Consider the following 13771-nt stretch of genomic DNA (forward strand, 5'->3'; position numbering starts at 1 on the left):
GTTGGATAAAGCTGAGACTCGACCGAATGACTTTGTATCCCCCCTACAATTGACCCTTTTGGCCCAAATCGAGCACCTATTACACACTGCTCTATCTCCATTGATAGCAAAAATCAATGACTTGGGGGACAGGCTGTCCAGGATCGAAACATCTGTAACAAGGTCAATTCCAACACCTGGAAACGCTGTTATACCTACATGTTCTATCCCCACTAACACCCAGGAAAGGTCTATCAACAATGCCCCCAGGATACCTCAAACCTGTGACTCCCCTGCTATACCACCCATTCAATCTGGTCGCAGTGATTCTCTGAATTCTGTATATGCCCCACATAGAGTTCCTATTATCCCACTAGAAAGAGGGCATCGTATTGATCTACCCCCCGAAGCCGCCCCATATGTCACCGTTCTTTCTGGGGTCCCTGCACTCAGCCCTGGCACACGTGAATTACATCAGGACCTACTGAATAAAGCCATTTATTGGCTCAAAAACAATAGACCATTACCATCTACGCTAGACGGTGGGATACTGAGTGTCAGAAGGGTGGGGTGGCTTGGTCATCTGCCCAAAAATGTTCCGGGGGACTTGATTTTAATCAAATTCAAACGCAGGAACATTACCCCCTTTTTGCGATCTACCCAGCCCAAACTTAGAGATGGTTCCATCTGTATTTGGGACCTGCATGACTTTTACCCTGGTTCCCGAGTACCAAATCACCATAACACTGGATGAAAAAGTGGGATTTTTGTGTATCTTGAGTTTTTGATCTGCTTTGAATCATTGATTTGCTAAACTATTTTAGTTGGGTTAAACGTCTTCCCTTTTAAGTATGCAATGTTATGTTGAGTTGTTTTTGTATTTATGTATTTGTTTTTGCTGCTTTTATGGTTTTAATCTCAAAAGCCGAATAAAGCTTATTTTGATTTGATTTTGATTTGACTAATGCTAATCTGAAACGTAGGGTCTTGTGTGAATATAGCTGGTGTGTTGTGAATCTGAAGGCCAAGGGTAATCAAATTAGACTTCAGGCATTCTGTCAGTATGCAAGCATGCAGATTTGTGTGAATCCGTTTTTCTTCAACTTCTCCAGTCTATCTAGGAGCACCAGTGAAGTGTTTAGTGCAAAAGTACAGGGAGTAAAGGATTTAGATAGAAGAGAGGGACTTCTCACAATTTTTTTAATTTAGTCATCCTAATAAATCAGTGTCTACCTGGAGGAACTAATGTGCCAATTAGTTACACATTATGTGTCAATTGAATGACAACAATTTGGAAGGTCAAGGATTCAACTTACTCTTGCAACCAAGCAGTTGCTCAATGTAACAGTGAAAAACTACAGGAGTTTACCCGTAGACTTGTTATGTTTTATAGGGTACCCCAATTTAGGCCTGAGTAGTCTCCTAACACCACCTACATTTACTGTACCATTGCACAACATAACGGGTTTTGGTATTGACCTTTTCCCTAATAAAGCACTGCATAAAATGTTGTGTGGTTTTCCCTGAAAACTAGCCTTATTAATTATGCATGAAGAGTCTCAAAATCACAGCAGGATTCCCATCTTCTGCATAATAACTATATATAAGAGTAATTCCTCCGTCATCCTCGGCCGACATGACACAGCAAGAGTAGAATGCCATGAGGGAACCTTTTGGGTATATATACACCATATCTTTGCCAGGGCAGGCAGAGAGAAAAGAATTCCATGCTGACACACTGACGTGAGACGCTGAGCTACCTTCACGTGCACACTCCCGCTCGCAGAGGTCTGACATCCCTCACGGGTTGTCCATCTTGAAACCAAGACGGGGTCCCACAGTCTCTCACTTCGGGTAATGGGGTTGGCTTCAGCCCAGGGGGATTCTTGGCTTTACACCTACATACATGCTAGGTACACTTAGATACATCTGGTTAGGGTTGCATTGTACGAGTACACATTATTATTGTCATGTATTTATATGCTTGCATATATCCATTGTTTGAGCACTATTGTAGAAATCTACCATCCATTTACTCTGTTGGTGCTTAATATCGTTTATATCTGTTTCTGTCTAATAGTTGTTTATGCACAGCTATTGCACACTAAAATGATGCTGGTTCAATAAATTCTTACTGAAAAACATCCCCACTGTTTATTCTGCGTTTCTCTCTGAGACAAAGGGAGCACGAGTGACTGAGCGAAAAGTACTGTACTGTTTCCACGATCCCTAATGTGACAGAGTTGTCATGTTCGATATTTGCCAAGAACTATTCTGTCCTTGGTAAGAGGAATTTACAGTAGCACTGTGAGCTAGCTAGGTATACAGGCAAACATACCTGGTGGGGGTGTATGGAATCAGTCTGGACACCAATCCCACGTATTGTCTAAACACGTAGATCCTATATAGGTTTAAAGGACCTACATGACGGACCCAGTTGAGACCTGGATAAATCATGTTATAGCAAACAACAACGTCTCAACAGAAAATATTCATAGGCAATTATGTAAAACATGCACAGTAATTGCAGAAAGGAAGAAACAAGCAGACATCAATGGTTTAAAGAAAAATTTATAGAGTGGTCTCTATTTTGGAAAAATAAATACACATAAAGTATCAGCACTATTTACATTATTTACATTATATGTGGGGGTAACACAGACAATCTTATGCACTACTTGCTTGTGCCAAAAAGTGAACCGCGCAAGTGACAAGTGAGACAAGGGAAACAGTGAAAAGGCAGAGCAAAAGAAATATACAATTACTTAAATGATTGTAAAACTTCAAAAACTATTATGGAAACACAGAATCATCAACAGGTTAGAGAACCAAAAAATGGCAAGAGTTGTGCTGAGTGGTCAATGGCGTTTCAATCTGTAGTTAGTTTAGATCATCTTCAGGACCAGGTTACAAAAGAATTTGTCAGTGCTGTATAATGGGAGAGTGAAAGAAATGGGATAGAATAAGAATAGTGTAAATCACTGGATGAATCAATTCAAACATATGAGGGAAAAGTGAGCCAATGTACATGGTACCTGTTATGGAGCAAGGAGGAAGTCCAAGGAATGGTACTTCAAAACGTGCACCTAAGAAATGGACGGAGATTTAGCACTACCAGTCTGGCTTCTCTCCCTTATTAATTTCAAGAAATTTCCCATTGCACATCAGACTGGTAGTGCATCATCTTCGTCCATCCACCTGGATTTTTCTGCACCCCATACCTTGGGTGCACATTTTGAAGTACCATTTCGTGGACTTCTTCCTTGCTCCATAACGGGTACCAAGATGCTATCCCTATTAAGCACAAGATGCTGAGTGTTCCGTTTTCCATTAAGGAGGATTTGGAGAAAGAGCTTATAAAATTATTTAACAGTGGTATCATTGAACCCATAGAGTTGTCTTTATGGTTATCTCCCCTGGCAATGGCTTGGAAAATAAATGGTGAACTTAGGGTATGCTTTGATCTGCGCAGCCTTAAGAATGCCATTTGGGTTCATTCACACCCACTCCCTAGGATCACTAACCTTTTGAGCATGGCGGCAGGGGCAAATTGGTTTTCAAAACTTGAATTGGCTTCCGCATATCACCAGCTGGTTTTTGGACCTGAGTAAAGATATTTCACAGCTTTCGTGTTACCGATTGGAACTTCTTGGTATTGCCGGACACCGTTTGGTTTGACCTGCGCTGCATCTGTTTTTCAGCGGATCGTGTATCATCTGCTAAAGGAATCAAGGGACTGGTTGCTTTTCAGGATGACGTTTTGTTTTTGCAAACACAAGGGAAGAAGATTACAACATGTTAGACCAGGTATTGTTCATTCTATAAGAAAGAGGGGTGGTATTGAAGATTGAGAAATGGGAAATTGCCAAGGCCAGAGTTGAGTAGCTAGAGCATGTGATTCCAGGCAATGGATTGAGCCTAGACCATGATTGGTTAATGGTATAATTGATGCCAAACCACAGATTGACAATGTTCATAGTTATGTGCTAATTTTACTTTTGCTTTACCCTAACTATGCATCTCATATCAAATCTTTGACTGTTTTGTTGAAGAAAAATGCAGTCTTCAAGTGAAACACTACATGCTAAAGTCATTTAAATGGGTTATGAAATAATTAGCCAGTTCAACGGTGTTAAAGCTGTTTGATCCAAGTTTACAATGCTGTATCACTGTTGATGCATTCAATGTTGGTTTAGGTGCTATTTTTATACAATCTGGTGGTAATGACGAAAATATCGTTTTCTATGCATCTCAAGTGTTAAGGGAATCAAAAAATCATTACAGTTGAAAAAGAATGATTAACTTGTATCTAATAAAAAGTGTAAATCTTATGTGTGGGGAAGTACGTTTATGTTTGTGACCGATCATAAAACCATTAATTGCCATTCTTTCTGAAGAGAAGATAAATCAGAAGACCACTGTGAGTGCTAGTATCACAGAAAAATGATTGAAAAATCACATTTGACATAGAACACATCAAAAGTGGCAAGAACGTTTGAGCACATTTTTTGGAAAGGTTTCCCAACAGAGGCAGGACGCTAGAGGAGCTTTGCTCCATTTTTTCGCTTGACTGATGTGCGCGTCATTTAAAGCAAACCCTTCCGGATTGCTCTGGCAAGGCTGCTCTATTTCATTTGGACACATATGAAGCTGCTACTCCGCTGTCTGTGACCTGTAAGTCTTTAACTTTTCGTGTGATTAGCCTGGTTCAATAAATGTATTGTATGATCCGACATAAGGGTCATTAAAACTTTCTACTAATCGTCCAGAAGATGGTCTTAGGGACATACATGTCATTCAGACCGAAACGTCCACAAGTACATCTATTTCCCCAGTGATTTATTTTTCCAAGGATTTGTTTTCTGTTTTCGTCAGATTCATTTTCCGATGGGATATAATTTTGAAATAGATGCTCACACTAATGACCCTGAGGTCTCAATCTCTGTTTATCATTTATTAACCTTGGTCATTGTGCTTTGTTATAATTCTTTGTACCCTCTTTGTTTGTCTACATTAAATAAGTTTATACCGAAAATTCACACTCTGTATTACATTTTTTGCCGTAGGAGATAAATGAGTGAATTGATGTATTGATTGTTCAATAGGGACCAACCGAGTGGGCTTAATAATACATTCATTTGTTTAAATTGTTTAAATAAGTTTATTTAATGAAATCCCTTGCAGGCACAGTTACCCGCTAACCGCCTACCCTTACATGGTTCCCGTCCCTGCATCTTGCACCCTGACCGACCCCTTTCTTTTGTTTTCGCTACTCTTTCCTTATCAGTAGCATCTATCTTACATTGCCTCTTTCTTCTCCAACAGTTCCACACATGGGGCCCTTATCAAGGAGGCTCTTCTGTTTCATTCGACTTGCCGTTTCATATATTGCTGCATCTTTGGCGGCACAGTTTCTACAAGAAGACCACCCACACATGGTTTTGTGCCAATTTGGACCTTCTGATATTATACACGGTACGTACTGTCATATATTGTTCTTACACTTGACAATTTGGGGACTGCCTGCAGTCTTGTGCAGCTGTTTTTCCCCTTTTTTATATGCTGTGTTTTTGGATTCCTTTCAGGCTTTGCATTTGACCCCAGTTCAGATATAAGCCCTTCTGTATGTGCTTTGAACCCCTCACCTCATGGCTGTTGGCAACCATCACAGTGTTTTATTATATACCAGGCCCTGAAGTTTGGCCTTCAACTCAGTACCATTTTTGTGTTTTTCTGCTCTGACGAACCTGACCGCTCTCTTTTTAATACTGTGGTCTCCCATTTTTCTTAATCACAAAGAGTTAATTGATTAATTAATTGTGGGTTTCTAACGCGCTAGAATCGACTCCCGAAGGAGTATCTCTGCGCAGTAGACCGCTGGGGAACCCGTCCTGGCTTTCCCTGTGAGATGGTCCCTACTGGATATCTCCAAGGTGAAACCAGGCATCCCCGGCGTATGTGGGGGGCCGTTGTGGAGATGAGGCAAGCTAATGCCCAGAGTTGCCAAGTGTGAACCATGGTTAGAGTAGGCACCGAGGTGAGATTTATCGAGTCTGCTGACCCTGGTCCACGACCCTGCCGCATCGGGAATTGAACCCTGGTCCCGGGCCGTCCTCTGCTCCCGGGTCTGCCGCCTCTAACCAGTGAGCCACACCACTCCACATTAACATGTGTTTTGGACTTCACACTCTTCTGATATCATATACAGTTGATTCCAGTCACTGCCAATACTCACTGATGGAGCAAGACGCACCCAACTTTAGATCTTGATTTTTTGTAATAAACCCCTGGCCGATTAGTGGCTGCAATCCACCAGTCGTTTAAATTATATCTATTCTTGTTCAGCCCCTTCTCACTCCCAGGGGGGCCAGGCTAATTGTACCTTCATACATTATTTGTACCATCATTTTAGAATACCTTCATACACAAAGCTCTGCCTACCATAACTTTAGCCGGACTTTTTGATACAACTTAGAGGTTTAATCACTGTTCATGCTTATTCAAATGTCAGGCTCACATAAGAATGTTCACGCATTTGTACATACACCCCAGGTGCACCTCTGGCACGTATCTAGATTCTGTCTAGAGTCTACTGAGCCGTTTATTGTAACATTGTTGTTTCTGTTTAACGTATAGCATTTGTGCTCATGGAGCCAACTATTGTAACACTCTTGTGTTGTTATACAGTATGAACGCATCTGACCACCCTGGCTTAGTGACCTTTTTGCCATCGTTCAAAATATTGTTTTTAATCAACCATGTCTTGTGTGTGTTTTATGAATTGTCATGTGGTCTGTGTTTACCACCCTTTCCATTGATGTTTTTCATAAAGATGCCTTCCCAGCACCGTTTTTAGGTTTCGCAGGTTTTTTTTTTGTCGTCAAGGTCTGTTTTCGTCGTTTCTCTGAAGATGGAGGCCGGGCAGTAGCTTGCCTGCGAAGATCGACAGGTTGGGGGCTCTATTGATTTGTCTGCCCTGCCTTGATGATCATTTTTAATCCTATCTCATATTTGTCAAGTATACTTGGGACAATACTGAGGCTGAAGAGAGAAACATCGCCACACCGCCGCCGGAAGAAGTCCTCGGGTGAGTGCTTGCTGTCCTGCACCCTCCCCCCCCCCACCACGTTCGTTGAGCTTGCTGCCCCTTGCCCTGCTCCCTCGTTCGGTGTGCTGCCCGCCGCCCCCCCTCCCCTCCCCCTATCGGCAGCAACTCGTCCTCCCCAGTCTCGCTCTGTGTCCCGAGATCAGCAGCCCTCCTCCCCTCCCTGTCCCGGGGTCGGTGGCTCTCCTCCCCCAGTCTGGATCGGCCGCCCTCCCTCCCCCTTCAGTCTCTCCCTGAACGTCCTCCTCGGCGGGCTTGGCATCCGCTGTGCCCTGGCACTGGCACACACCCGGCTCTGGCGACTGCAGATTGGCCCGAATTTCTTGTTGGCTTGTTGTTAACCAGGGCGGATGGGAGTGTGGACTGACCTCCCATATGCGTACTGACTTGTAGACCCCCCTGGCCCCTCCCCCCACCTCCCGGTGAGGAGTCTGGGTGCTGGAGGTGGGTAGCAGCGAGGTTGCTGCCTCCGGGGTGCCGATTGTGTGCGTTTGTGTTTCTAGCAGTATGTATGAGAGTGAATATGTGACTGTGCATGAGGGACAGTTGTCTAATGAATGGACGTGTGACCATGTGTGTGTGATTGATAGTTTAATGACAGGTGGGCATGAGACTGCTGGTGTTTGCTGTATGTGTATGTGTGAGAGTTAACATGCAGCAATGTGTGTGTATGGTTGCATGTGCGACGAGTGGGTGTGTAGCTTCATGTGTGTGTTTGACAGTGTTGACAAGAAGAAGGGGATAGGTGGTGCACTGCATAAGTTAGTTGAGTTTCTGGAAGATTTTCGTAGGATTTTGGGTGCTCTCACGGGTGGTGTTTTCCATCCAAACACCAAAGAATCATAGAGTAGGTAGTGTATGCAGAAGCTGCAGATACATCCCCGAATGAGGCACTCCACGGGTGATCAATAACGTGATTCACAAAGTCAATGAAGTTTCATTATTTATTCAATGTATAATATGTTTTTTTTAAACTGATATTGACAGCATATCAATTAAAGCGACGTTATTCCATTAGACTAGTACATGAAAGTTCATGTACTAGTCTAATGGAATAACGTCGCTTTAATTGATATGCTGTCAATATCAGTTTTAAAAAAACATATGACGAACAACATTGAATAAATAATGAAACTTCATTGACTTTGTGAATCACGTTATTGATCACCCGTGGAGTGCCTCATTCGGGGATGTATCTGCAGCTTCTGCATACACTACCTACTCTATGTTTGACAGTGTTGCCACGAGTCATATTTTACTCCCGTTCCCGCCCCCCCTCCTGCTGTCCGTGAGCCCGCCCCCCTCCCGGCTGTCTGTGTGCCCGTCCCCCCTCCCGCTGTCCGTGAACCCGTCCCCCCCTCCCGCTGTCCGTGAGCCCGTCCCCCCTCCCGCTGTCCGTGAGCCCGTGTGTGTGTGTGTCCATCCAACTGCCTGCAGCTTCCCCCTCCAGATCCTAAAACCTGTGGGGAGTGCTCTTGAACTCACTAGGCCGGAGCCCTGCTGCAGAACAGGACAGTGAATGCCTCAAAAGATGTGGCTGCCCCACCCCGCCCCCCTCCCCCCCGCAGCACTCATTTCAGACCCCCTCCACACTTAGCTCCCCATGAGTGGCTTGGTGTTTGGGCAGATATTTTTCGGGCCTGATAAGTCTTCCCGCCTGGGTCAGACCTGACCATTACCACCCGGCATTGGGGAAAACCTGTACTGCCCTTCCTCAAGCTTGAGAGACACGCAAGGGTTCCCCCCGTCACCCAGGTCCTTGGCGTTTCTGCCTTTGACTGAGTTTAGTCGCCCCACTTGTAGAAGTACTTGAACTATCCATCTACAAAACAGATCCCCCTCATCTTGCGCCAGCGTTAACTTTTATTAATTGTGGTGACCGTTGTTAGGTTGTGCTTAGGGCAAACCTTCAGACCACCACCGTTGAGTAAAGCCTCAGGTCATGTGGAAGGCATGGAACACAAGACATCTGCCCCGCCCACTGCGGTCAGAGCTTCCAGACTCCTGGGCCATAAAGGAGAGCAGGCAATTTCATACCCAACACAGCTGGGAGCAGTGTGTGTGTGTGTGTATGTGTGTGTGTGTTTGTGTGTGTGGGTGTGTGGTGTCTGTGTCAGCATGTATGTGTGGACGAATGGCTGTGTATGTGTATGGGAAGTTTTTTATGACAAGTGGATTTGTGGTTGCTTCTATGTGTGATTGTGTGCGTTTGTGTTTCTAACAGTATGTCTGAAAGTGAATATGTGACTGTGTGTGAGGGACAGTTGTCTAATGAATGGACGTGTGACCATGTGTGTGTGATTGATAGTTTAATGACTGGTGGGCATGAGACTGCTGGTGTTTGCTGTATGTGTATGTGTGAGAGTTAACATGCAGCAATGTTTGTGTATGGTTGCATGTGCGACGAGTGGGTGTGTAGCTTCATGTGTGTGTTTGACAGTGTTGCCACGAGTCAACGTGATGTTAATTGTGTAACATTTGCAGTGTCTGTTGCCTGCTGTTGGTGCACCTGAGTAGCGCCTGGAGATTAGAACTTGACCTTGATCTATGTCTTATTTATACCATCTACTTGCAGAATAATAGATCCACTTCCTTGTCTCCGTCAGGAGAATTCATTCAAAATCAATAAGGGAAAATAAATGTATATTTTAAATGTAAAACTCAAGTAAGTAAGCTTCATTCATCAAGGGCAAAGGCGTACCGCAGTCGTCCTGACATCCCACTCCGGCTATCAGCCTCTTCACAAATCCTCTTCCTGCTTTCTTGTTAGATCCCTCTTTCTGCCACTCACTCCTTTGCACTTTTCCCTGCACCCTCTCGTCTGTTTATCTTCCATCACTTTTCCTATTAATCCTTTGCGACACTCCCTCTGTTCTTTATATCACTATTACATCTATTTCTTGTCTCTAATTTCCTCAAACTCATTATCTTTTGCTACTCCTAAATGTATGCTCCCCAGCACACTACCCCTTTCTTTCGCCCTCTCTCTCTTACATCTATTTCTAAAGTCACATTTATATCACTTTGCCCTATTTACTGTTTTTCATATCCCCATATCCCTTTTTTCTATATTAACCTTTCCACAAGCTTTCTATTTCTACTGCTCACTTTTACTTGCAATAGAGAAATATTACAGAACTAAATGTGTATATTCTGTTAATATCTCATATTAGCATGAAGAAGGAGGGGTTAGAGAGCCTGACAGCATTTTCATTTAATGGTTCATGAGTTTACATCATCGTCTATGTAGCCTTTCAGGAGCTATTATTCACATCTCTAACAATCATCTGAGAGCCTACATAATGCATGGAACTGGCAGTAATAGAAGCCATCCTTGCTGACAATTAGTGTTCAGACAAAATAACTCAGTAGGGATTTTGTTGGCTGACATCATGGTTTTTGCAACATTTCAGGAGCTTACATTTGCATAGATTTGGACTTACGTTATTAATTATTCAGCATTTCCGGAGCTTAGATTGTCATGGATCAAAGAATTTTAAAGCATCATTTGGGATCAGTAATCAAATTACCTATTTCAGTTTCAAGTCCTGTTAGTGTTACATGAGACTAGAGGAGGGAAGCAAAGGCATTTCTGTAGAAGGTGATTCTTCAGGCACCTTATGGTGGTTGAACGAGTGGTCTAGTCTTAAAGCGAAGGTTAGGGATATTCATAACTCTGGAGCCTCATCCGAGAATCTGAATTTATAGGTAATAATTACGTATGCTTCTTCTCAACCTTATATGGCCATGTTTTGGGATTTTATCCTATGGTTAAATATTTTTGTGCTTAAATATGTGGTAAAAGTACACCATGAGCATACATGATTTGCCTTTTCAGAAGTCCATGCTACACATTTAAACAGAAAAAAGGAAAACATTTACTAGTGTCTTCCATTCACTATGGGCCAGCTGTACGTATACATTTACTGGTCACAAACCTCGGCGATTTGGTAAATTCGGTGGGCGTTTACTTTTTTTTTTTTTGCAGCCGCATATTTTACTTCCGTTCCTGCCCCCCCTCCCGCTGTCCGTGAGCCCGCCCCCCCTCCCGGCTGTCTGTGTGCCCGCCCCCCCCTCCTGGCTGTCTGTGTGCCCGTCCCCCCCTCCCGCTGTCCGTGAACCCGTCCCCCCTCCCGCTGTCCATGAGCCCGTCCCCCCTCCCGCTGTCCGTGTGCCCGTCCCCCCTCCCACTGTCCGTGAGCCCGTGTGTAAATGCATCGTAAATGCTTGTTTATGTGTGCGTTTGTGTTTTTCATGCGCATCCGTCTTTGTGCGTGTATGTGTATTTCTAAGCACACAAGATGAGAGGTACGGTAAGGGTCTATTTTAATGTCTGTGCACCTTCCATCAAAACACCGGACCAGTTTGGTGCTTAATCGAGGGATTTTCAGTGACTGCCCAACTCTAAATCAGGTTGAGTCTCTTTCGCTGGCACCAGCAAGGAGCAAAATAACATGAAAACATGCCATGATAAGTGACTTCAACTCAAAATGTTGCGGAATTCCCCAGTGCTCCTCAAATTTTTCAAAACAGTCTGGCTCTGTGTGTGTGTGTGTGTGTGTGTGGGGCTGGCTCTGTGTGTGTGTGGCTAGCTATGTGTGTGTGTGGCTAGCTCTGTGTATGTGTGTGTGCGGCTGGCTAAGTGTGTGTGCCTTTGTGTGTGTGTGTGTGTGTGTGGCTCTCTGTGTATGTGTGGGTGCAAATGCAATAGGTCTCACATTTGCGAGAGATTTAGCTAATGGCAATGTAAATGACAATGCCATTTATTTATCTGTTTTCAAAACCAACACATAAATACAAATCTTGTCATTTACAATGCCAATAGCTCTAACTTTTCCAAAGGCGAAACCATTGCATTGTAAATGCTTGTTTTTGTATATTTGTAATATGTGTATGAATTGGCCTGTTTTTGACCTGTGCTTAGTTAGTCCTGTTTGTGTACATTTGTGTATATTTATATATATTTTTATGTCACACTCTTTTCAGCCCTGACGAAGTTCACCCTGATGAACGAAACGCGTTGGCTGAGACTCTTTGTACCATTTTGAATATTTGAATAAAGGATATATTTTTTTCACCAAAAGAACTTGACTACTTGTTGTTACTTGGAACAGAGGACTAGGGTAATGCACCGCTCCATTCTTTCCCTGATTTCGGATCATCTGCTTGGCAGTTTGCACCTCACAACGGCAGGTGCAGGAGCAGCCAGTGCACACCACATGTGAATAGTTTGGTTAAAAAGTTGTATAACGGGAACACAGCTAAGAGGTGCGGCCACTGGAGTCTGCCGTTGACCATCGCCTTTCACAGTTACCCACTAACAGTGGCAGTTATGGCGCCTGCCCTCGAGGCTCCCTTTGGGGGCGGCCTCTGAAATGTTTCTCCTACTGAAAGCAGGAGGCTGGGAGAGAATTATTTACACAAAACAGTAATGGGCCTGTTAATTCTTGCTTTTACCCCTTTCTAGGCCTGAAATTTCAAGATGGCCACAAAATTGGGCCAAAAATATCATCCATTGTGCACCTGATATCTCCCCCTCCAGTTAACAATATCTAGGAACAGGAGCGTAATGGACATCCATGCAGGTCCTGTGGTGCTGGGGGGGGGGGGGGGGGGGGGTTACTTCATAATCTTGAGGGGAGCCTCCTCGCTGTCGACTTGTGTTTACTTAGCTGTCCTACAAAATCATTTTAATAGTCTGTGTGCTTCCCGCATTTGGACAGGTGCTTGAAAACTAAAAAAAAAAACAATAACAAACATTTTGAGGAAATTGACAAAGGGACCTTACAGTTACTTATTGGGACCCCATGTGCAAAGAATGATCGATTCTTCCAAGGTGTTTACTGTATAGCATGCCTTTTTTGTTGCAGTTTTATATTGTACGAACTCGAACCGAAGCTTCTGTAGCTCGTTACATGAACACCAATTAGATTACACAAGGTCACATTCATTATTTATGCACTGTGAGATTAGGTACTTTGCCTTGAATCACAGGATGTCAGAAACATAACACATGCCCCTCAGCCCTTCAGGGCCCCCAGAGCCTTCAGAGGGGCCCCATTCCACCCGTCAAATGAAAATCTATGAAACATGGGAGACTCATGGGCCCCTCTTCACATTCTGCTGGGGGGAGGGCGGCATCATTCCCGTTATGGCACTGTCTTGGAATGAGTCTCCAAGTCTGTAGAATCTTTATAAATTGGTATGGAAATGACGAGAAAGAATTGAACAAAATATTTACGAAAGGGGACAAGGTTTCTTATTGTAGTGGGCAGAGTCATCAATTTAGTCAAAGAACATTTGTTATTTTGTAAGCGGCAGACATAGACTACATATTTATAGCGAGGGGACACTGGCTGAGCTCAGAGAGGCGGGAATCTGAACTTCATTTACAACGTTGAACCGCTCCTTCTGAAAAACGTGTGCATTCGGGGCACGTGGCATAAAGTGGCTGGAAGCATGGACGACAGAACACTAGATTCTTCTTGTAGTTTACTGCTGAGGTTAATACCCATGCCGCTTCCGTTCTATTGAGTTGGTACCTGCAAGATGGGTGGTATTTGTTTTTAGCTGAAGGGCAACTACTTACCAGTTCTGATTTAACATATCTACTGCATTGGGCTGACAGCTGTGGAACACAAATCGAGCGCAACAGTGCAAAACAACCATTGCCCGGTTAATTTATTA

Source organism: Lissotriton vulgaris, chromosome 9 (assembly GCF_964263255.1).
Source record: "Lissotriton vulgaris chromosome 9, aLisVul1.2, whole genome shotgun sequence".
NCBI lineage: Eukaryota > Metazoa > Chordata > Amphibia > Caudata > Salamandridae > Lissotriton > Lissotriton vulgaris.